This window comes from Cylas formicarius, unplaced genomic scaffold (assembly GCF_029955315.1).
Source record: "Cylas formicarius isolate icCylForm1 unplaced genomic scaffold, icCylForm1.1 PGA_scaffold_12__32_contigs__length_19106922, whole genome shotgun sequence".
NCBI lineage: Eukaryota > Metazoa > Arthropoda > Insecta > Coleoptera > Brentidae > Cylas > Cylas formicarius.
This window is the reverse complement of record NW_026844225.1, coordinates 10,377,686-10,385,396: the sequence shown is the minus strand read 5'-3', so window position 1 is coordinate 10,385,396 and position 7,711 is coordinate 10,377,686.

Sequence of the window (7,711 nt, the reverse complement as noted above, 5' to 3'; positions counted from 1 at the left end):
CTCGTTTCATTTGGCATCAAAACAATAAAAAAATATCAAAATACTTAAAAATGTAAAATGGCTATGACATCACAATCTTTTTTTGCCGCATTAAGGTATAAACAAACTTTGACATTTTTGTTTTTTTTTTGTTGTTTTTCATATTTATATTTAAAAAGTTCATGGTTGTCAAGTTTTTTGTAAGTATATATTTTATTTGCATTTTAAGTAAGTTATAGTTTTTTTGGTTGACCTATAAATTTTAATTTATTTTTGTTATTAGGTATTTTCAATCAAGCTAGATAATTACCTATAAAATGTTTCTTTAAATATGAATGAAGTTTTATTAAATCTGTCAAAGTATATAGTCGATTTTTCTCAAAATCTCTTTATTTAAATATCTAATAGTGCCAACAAGTGACATTATGTGGGCAGCTTTAAATTCAACAACCTCGAATATCTCAAAAAGTAACTAAAATTTAAATACAAGATAAATTACAAATTTGTCTTGTTTTTTGTCCTAGAATTCATATCTGAATAAAAATATAGCGTGTTCCATTAGAAAATCTTGAGATTTTGTTAACTAAATTCGCCAAAACTACCTATTTGTTACACCCTCTATAAGCTGAGGCGCATCTGTCAAACTGATTGAGTAGTGCATCATCTCCAAAATCTGTGGTTAAATTTTCATTGCAATACTTGGATCGGCAGCGTCACAAAAGAATTTTATATGAGGCAATCAAAATATGAAAAAAACAAAACCCATAACTTCAATTTCAGCCTAAACTATTCAAAATTCGAATGGAAATTTCTTAAGAAAGTGACCTTTATTTTAACCAGGGATTCCAAAAATGTCGATATATATAGGGTGTTCCATTTAAAATAACAATAAAATGATAATATTTTAAATGTACAGGAGAGTCCAAGAAACTTTTGTACGAAACTTTTTTTCGTATCTCCAGATCGTATAGCGGGTTGTTTTATTTGACACACGGTGTACATAAAGAGTTCTTATTTGTTATTTATATATAATAAATATTATTTACATGCAGGGAGTATTTAGTTAATTGTTTATAAAGACACGGTGTTGTCGAAACAATTGTCATGTCAAAATATATAATTTCGTGAAAATCTGAACTTTTAGTTCTTATTTATTTTGAGTATTTAGTTAAATTTCTTTTTAATTGGTGTGATCATTAATTTCCGGGATACCCTCTACCCTGAATGCCGTCAAATTCTTGAATAACTGCGAGCGACTCGCTAAACAATTGGGCTCCCGTCAACAAATTTAACAGCAAAACGCAATAAAGTTTCGCAGATCGATAGATTGAAACATATTCAAATTACTTTCTAAAACACTGCCCCCGGGAATATCGAAGTTAAGGAAGGTACGAGGGCAGCGCCAAAATTTCCCGGCCTGAATATAAAAGAATCAAAGTAGTGTAACAATTTTTTATTATTTTTCAATATAATCCCCCTTAACTTCAATACACTTATTATATCTCTTTGTTAACAACTCAATCCCTTTAAAAAAATATTCTTTCGGTCCACGTAAGTCCTTTTTCAAATATCCCAACAAATAATAGTTGCCAGGGGCCAAATCTGGACTATAGGGAGGATGATCTATCTGCTCTAAAATGGCAGCTTGTGCAACACCAGCAGTATGGACAGGTGCATTATCGTGCAAAGGACACAGAATTCCTTCACAATCCCAAAAGATCGTGGCCATCACCTTTTTTTGTTGACTGAATTTTTTTGGAGGTGCTTCACCCTCTTACGACGCCACTCCATTGATTCTTTTTTCGATAGAGGGTCATAATAGAGAACCATAGTTTCATCTCCCGTCACAATAGTTTCTATCAAAGGTTTCGGTTCCGACTCACAGAGTTCCAAAAAAGACCGCGCACACTCGACACGACTTTGTTTTTGAATAGCTGACAGGTTTTTAGGAACCCATCTTGCACTAACCTTATACATACCTAAATGATCATGCAGGATTCGATGAACACTTGCATCAGAAAGCTTAGTAATTTCTGAGAATTCCTTGACCTTTAAACGCAGATCACTCAATACCACCTCTTCCACAATCGCAGTAATATCTTCCGTTATGACCTCCACTGGTCGACCACTTCTTGAATCATCTTCAAGGGACTCCTGCCCCATTCGAAAACATTTTGCCCATTCTTTCACAACAGAATACGGAGAACTTTGCCCGTACACACCATCCAGCTTTTCGTTAATAATTTTAGGTGCTAACCCTTCTTTTGTCAAAAACTTTATGACTGCTCTATACTCAATTTGCGTTATTTGCGACATTTTTTCGGACATGTCTTGTTTCAAATGCTGTCAATAAAAAACTATTTGACGCAATACTTCAATTTTTTGTTCGCAGCCTACTAAGATATATATTTACAAGAAGGCAAAGTTTTATCGTGACACTGGAGCTGCAGGCCGGGAAATTTTGACGCTAACCTCGTATGTGTAAGCAGTGAATTCCGAAATATTTAGTAGTCAAATTACGTTTGCCAGGAGGTCTATCAGCGTTCATTGCCCCAGAGCATTAGATAAGGTGGAAAATTAGCCTAAAACGATTTGTCGAGGGTTAAGCTCTCGACAAAGGAGAAAAACATGATTTCCACGGTCGGACAACTTCATAGCCGTACGCAAAATCCGGGTCTGAAACAAATGTTTTATCGACACTGCGTATTAACTGTTTCGTATATTGCACACTCGTCAAATAGTTCTGTTAATTAGTTTGACTGTTTTAATTGGGTGAGAGATAGGTGTACGGAAATCTAGGTTAATTTACTTCGTCGAATTGCGTTGCTAGAATTTCACTCGGAAACGTATTTTTAAAATGCTATCTAAGGTTTATCTTGGCTAATGACAGCGTAAAATGTATTAACCTTTCCACGAACCCAATCTATCCCAATATACAATAGATATTAATTTTTATTGCCCACAGGCAACTCCAAATAGTGTGCTGCCTAAATTGCTAACATTATGATTCCAAACCAATTGCCATATTATTTAAAAAATCATTTAACATAACACAGTTAAGAAGATACTAATATTCAGTAAGCTCAGTTTATAACGTACATGGGATATATTTTACTGGTCCGGCCAAAATACTCTTGATTTTTCATCGGATATGACGTACCACACATAACTTCTACTACGGTTATAAAGTACAATATTTTCACTACACTTCAGGTTGTAAAGTACGAGCGTACTCTAAAAATGGATTATCGAGCGGTGGTCCCCCGAAAAAATCGGTGATTTTTCAGTAATCACCTGCGAGGTTTTTCTGAAACGTGAGTGTCGGGCCGACAGTCTCCATTTTATTGTTTTATGGAAAGGTAGGCTAGTTCATGGTTAAATGGTGGATTGGCGCAAGTCTTTAACTGTAAAAGAAAAGATACAGATTATCAGAAGTATTGAGAGTGGCATCGGTAAAGCGGGAATTGCTAAACAAAAGAACTTGGGAAAAACAACATTATCTATATATCTACATATCTACAATTTGGAGTAATCCAGAAAAGATCAAGAAAGCAAGTGAATGTAAATAGCACGGGATAAAAAAAAATTAGAAATCGAGGTTCGAAGATCCTAAAATATTGCAATAAGTGGTCCTGTTCTGAAATTGAGTTACAAATCTATTACAAGGTAAGGATTTGAGTTGTTCTACAGGTTGGCTCGAACGATTTAAAGTTCGTAACAACATAAACGTCGGAAAAATTAACAAAAATAAATATGAACTAAAAATTCAGATTTTAACTAAATTATATATTTTCACATGACAATTGTGATGTGTTTGATAAAGACACGGTGCTGTCGAAACAATTGTCACGTGAAAATATATCATTTCGTGAAAATCTGAACTTTTACTTCTTATTTCTTTCTGTCAAATGGATTTTCATCCAGTAAAAGCCACCTCAGTTCAATGTCGGAAAAATTTCTGGTGAAGCAGGAGATGTTCAGCACTGGTTAGAGGATAAGTGGCCCAGTATTGCACAGCTCTGAGGATATTTTCACTTTTGCAATTTTACAAGATGACTCCAGATCGTACCCTCAAATTTAGAGAAGAAAAGTTTTTGGGTGGGAAGAGGCCGAAGTTGAGGTACACCGTTTGGTTTTGTGCAAATATGGCAAGAAGCGAAAAAAGGAAACTTCTTGTTATTGTGAAAAATCTACCTGTCATTTATAAGTGAAACCAGCGAGCGTAGATTACCTCAGCAATTTTTTATAATTATTTAAAGGATTGGGATGAAAAACTACAAAGTCAGAATAGAAAACTATTGCTTCTGGTTGACAATCCAAAAAATTTCATCTTTTCAAATATCAGATTAGAGTTTTTGCCTCCAAATAACACCTCAGTCGTCTAGCCAATGGACCAGGCCATAATCTTTTTCGAATGTTTGATCCATTTATTGAAAATAAGGAACCTTCCAACATCACTATCCTAGACTCCATAACATTACTTGCACAATGTTGGCATGATATTACTTCAACCACTATTACAAACTGCTTTCGATATGGAGGTCTGATAAAATCAGAAGATGAGTTTTATTCAGACGACTTACCTCTGGTTCAGTGGTTCGAGAAGTACAAAAGTAATAACAACCATGACTGGGAGGTCCCCCTAAGTAATTGGTTTCGCAATAGCGTTCAACTGTTGATGATCATTTAATAACAATGGAGTCATTAATGCAGAATACTATTATTACTGAAGTTTTTCTGCCAAATGATCCTCAAAGCTCTGATAACGAAAGCGACGATGATGTTCAACAGGACGAAGGACCAAGTTATTCTGAAGCGTTTTATGCCGCTAAAATTGTTACAATTTTTTTACAATCTACTGGTAATGTAACTGATGATATTATGCAGCCATCCTGAAAGGTTGAGAAGCACACCAAGAATATAAAATTTGTATTGACAAAAAATAAACAAACAAAAATAACGAATTTTTTTACTCAAAAAGAATAAAGTATGTATTTTTACTTGTATGTTGTAAAGTTCATGTAGATAGATAAGTTTTTAATTTGGGTAGTTTAGTTTCTTTCGTTTTTTAGTAACCAGATTAGTGTTTATTAGTTTTCTATTTTTATATAAAATAGAAATATGTACACACCTGCATTTTTTTTTATTTTTTATAGCATACTTCCGCTTATATAGTACTCTTTTTCTGGTCCCTAAAGGGTCTTTATAACCGCAGTTCAGTGTATATGGAACAAAAATTAGTCATAAATTCATAAAATCTGTGTGAGGTCTTTAATGAAACATTAAATTTTTAAATAAAACGGTTAAAATTGCCCGCTTTATGAAGTTGAAGAATTATACTTCATAAAACAAAATCCACATTTCCACATTCGTTTAAGAAAAAAAAAAGATAACGTTAAATAATTTTACTCATGGTAAATATATGAAAACAGCGAAAAACAGAATTTATTGTTTTCTAGTTTGTTTTTCGAGTCTTCAGTTTCAAACACATTATAGCACATATATATCAAACACAACTACATGGGTGGTATCTACATCTACTAACATAAAAAATCTCTAAAGCTGTGCGTTTAGTGCTTTGAATACGGAAATCTGCATTTAAGATATTTCAGAATTCCGAACTGAGAACTTCCAAAGCGCGTCAATAGATGCCGCCTTCCACCTTTCCTCTGATCACATCAAATATGGATTAAATTATAATAGCAGAAAGAAACCTGCAAGTTTCAGTTAGTCTTAATTTCTGAAACAGACCGACTTAATATTTGTAACGCAGAAACCTAAGCAATTATCGTTGGAACTAAATAATTTATGATGACAGGAATCTACTCTTCAATGTTTAATACTGTACAATAAATATTGATTCAAAATCTGAAGAAGGAAACTGATAAAAGGAAAACAATAACGCAAAATTTATTTAGTTGTGGGGATGGATTTTGTTTCTTAAAGATTATGCCACCGCTAGATTTTTTTTATATTTTTACTTGACTAGTTTGAATTTAATTTAATTTTAAATTTCAAAAACACTCTGTATAACTGGTTTTGTATATTTCTAGGTTATTTTCGCATAAAATTATAATTCCAGTAGTAGATAATTAGTTACATAACTTTCAGATGTTCAATATAAGGTTCTTATATGTGCTTATTTTATTATATTACTTTACTTTATTATTATTTTAATATGAATCTATTTTTCCACGTACAGTGCTTTCAAAAAAGTTCTGAGTAGTCTAAGTACGAGGGTTGTCAAAAAATATTAATTCTGTTCAAGGTTAAGTACCTTTATTTTTAAAATTACTTTAAATATCCAAATAAATAGATTAATTAAATTAATTAAATTTAAATCATTCTCCTTTATACAACAATTTTTAAATAAGTTTAATAATTTTGAAAATGTGGACCGATTTAAATGGCGGGTCACTAGTTCTTACTTTCCTAAAAATTTCGCTTACCTAACCCTTAAGTATTGGAAAGATTTGAATTAAATTAAATAAATTTTCACACCGGAACTATTTAAAGTTAAACTGTAATGATCGAAAAAACTAATATAACTGAAAACCATATATCGTTCCTTATTTAAATGAAACACTATTCTTTTAAATAATTTAAATTTGTATAGCACGTAGCATAGCTCTTTACATTTTATCAGCAAAAGAATAAAAAACAGAAATTTCATTTTGAAATGAACAGAAAAGTTAAATTGCAATAGTTACATTTCTGAAAGTAAAGAAAGTGAATATAGCGCATCTAAATGAAACCCAGGGAACTGAAATTTTAATATATATTGAATTTGGACACAGAACGAGCACTCAAGAAGTTAGTAAAAGATTCACATTGAATAAAATTGAGAAGAAAATTATAGGAACAGGACATGTAAAAGATCGTCTACCAAATCGATTTCTTGAATCGTCAGAAGTGATGAAGAAGCGTTATGTTTAAATGGTAAATTGTAGGTATTGGCGTTCAAATAATCTCAACAGGATGAGAGAAAATCATACAGAACAACAAAAAGAAATAAATGCTTAGGCAGGGATTTTCAGTAAAAAAATTTTACTGGAGCCCAATATTTATAATTTCTTAGAAATCATTTCATTTCTTTCCCAAATGCATATCAGTTTGATATGCCAGGTAAATAGATTTTTCTCCAGTGTATGAGTATGAGGAAAATTCCAAAATTTAAAATTGGATACGAAATAAGGCAAATTAATAAAATACCCTGGGTAATGTTTTGGAAGATTTTTTAAACCGATTACGAAGTTAATGGTGGCCATGTTCAACACCTAATAAATTAATTTCTTTCACATGCCCTGCGTCTATAATTTTTTCTCCCTGTGGATATTGTAATGTGTATTTGGTGGATATTTTAAATTAAACAACAAAAAACTTCTTGAGTTCTTATTTTGTCTTCATATTCAATAAAAAATAAAATTTCAATTTTCTGAGTTTCATTGAGATGTGACATGTTGACTTTCGCTACTGACAGAAATGTAATTCTGACAATTTAAGAACTTTATTAGTACTACCTATCCATTTCAAAATTAAATTCCTGTCTTTTATTCCTTAGAGAAAGGCAGATGCGTGAAATTTGAAGAAAAAAATCAACAATTTGTCGCCATCCGTGTTCGATACCCTATCAAACACGATTCATGACATTCGTTTATCTTCTACAAAAAATCACATTCAGAAATTTGAAGAATTAACATCAATCAACACTAGGAAAGCCATCAAACTCTTC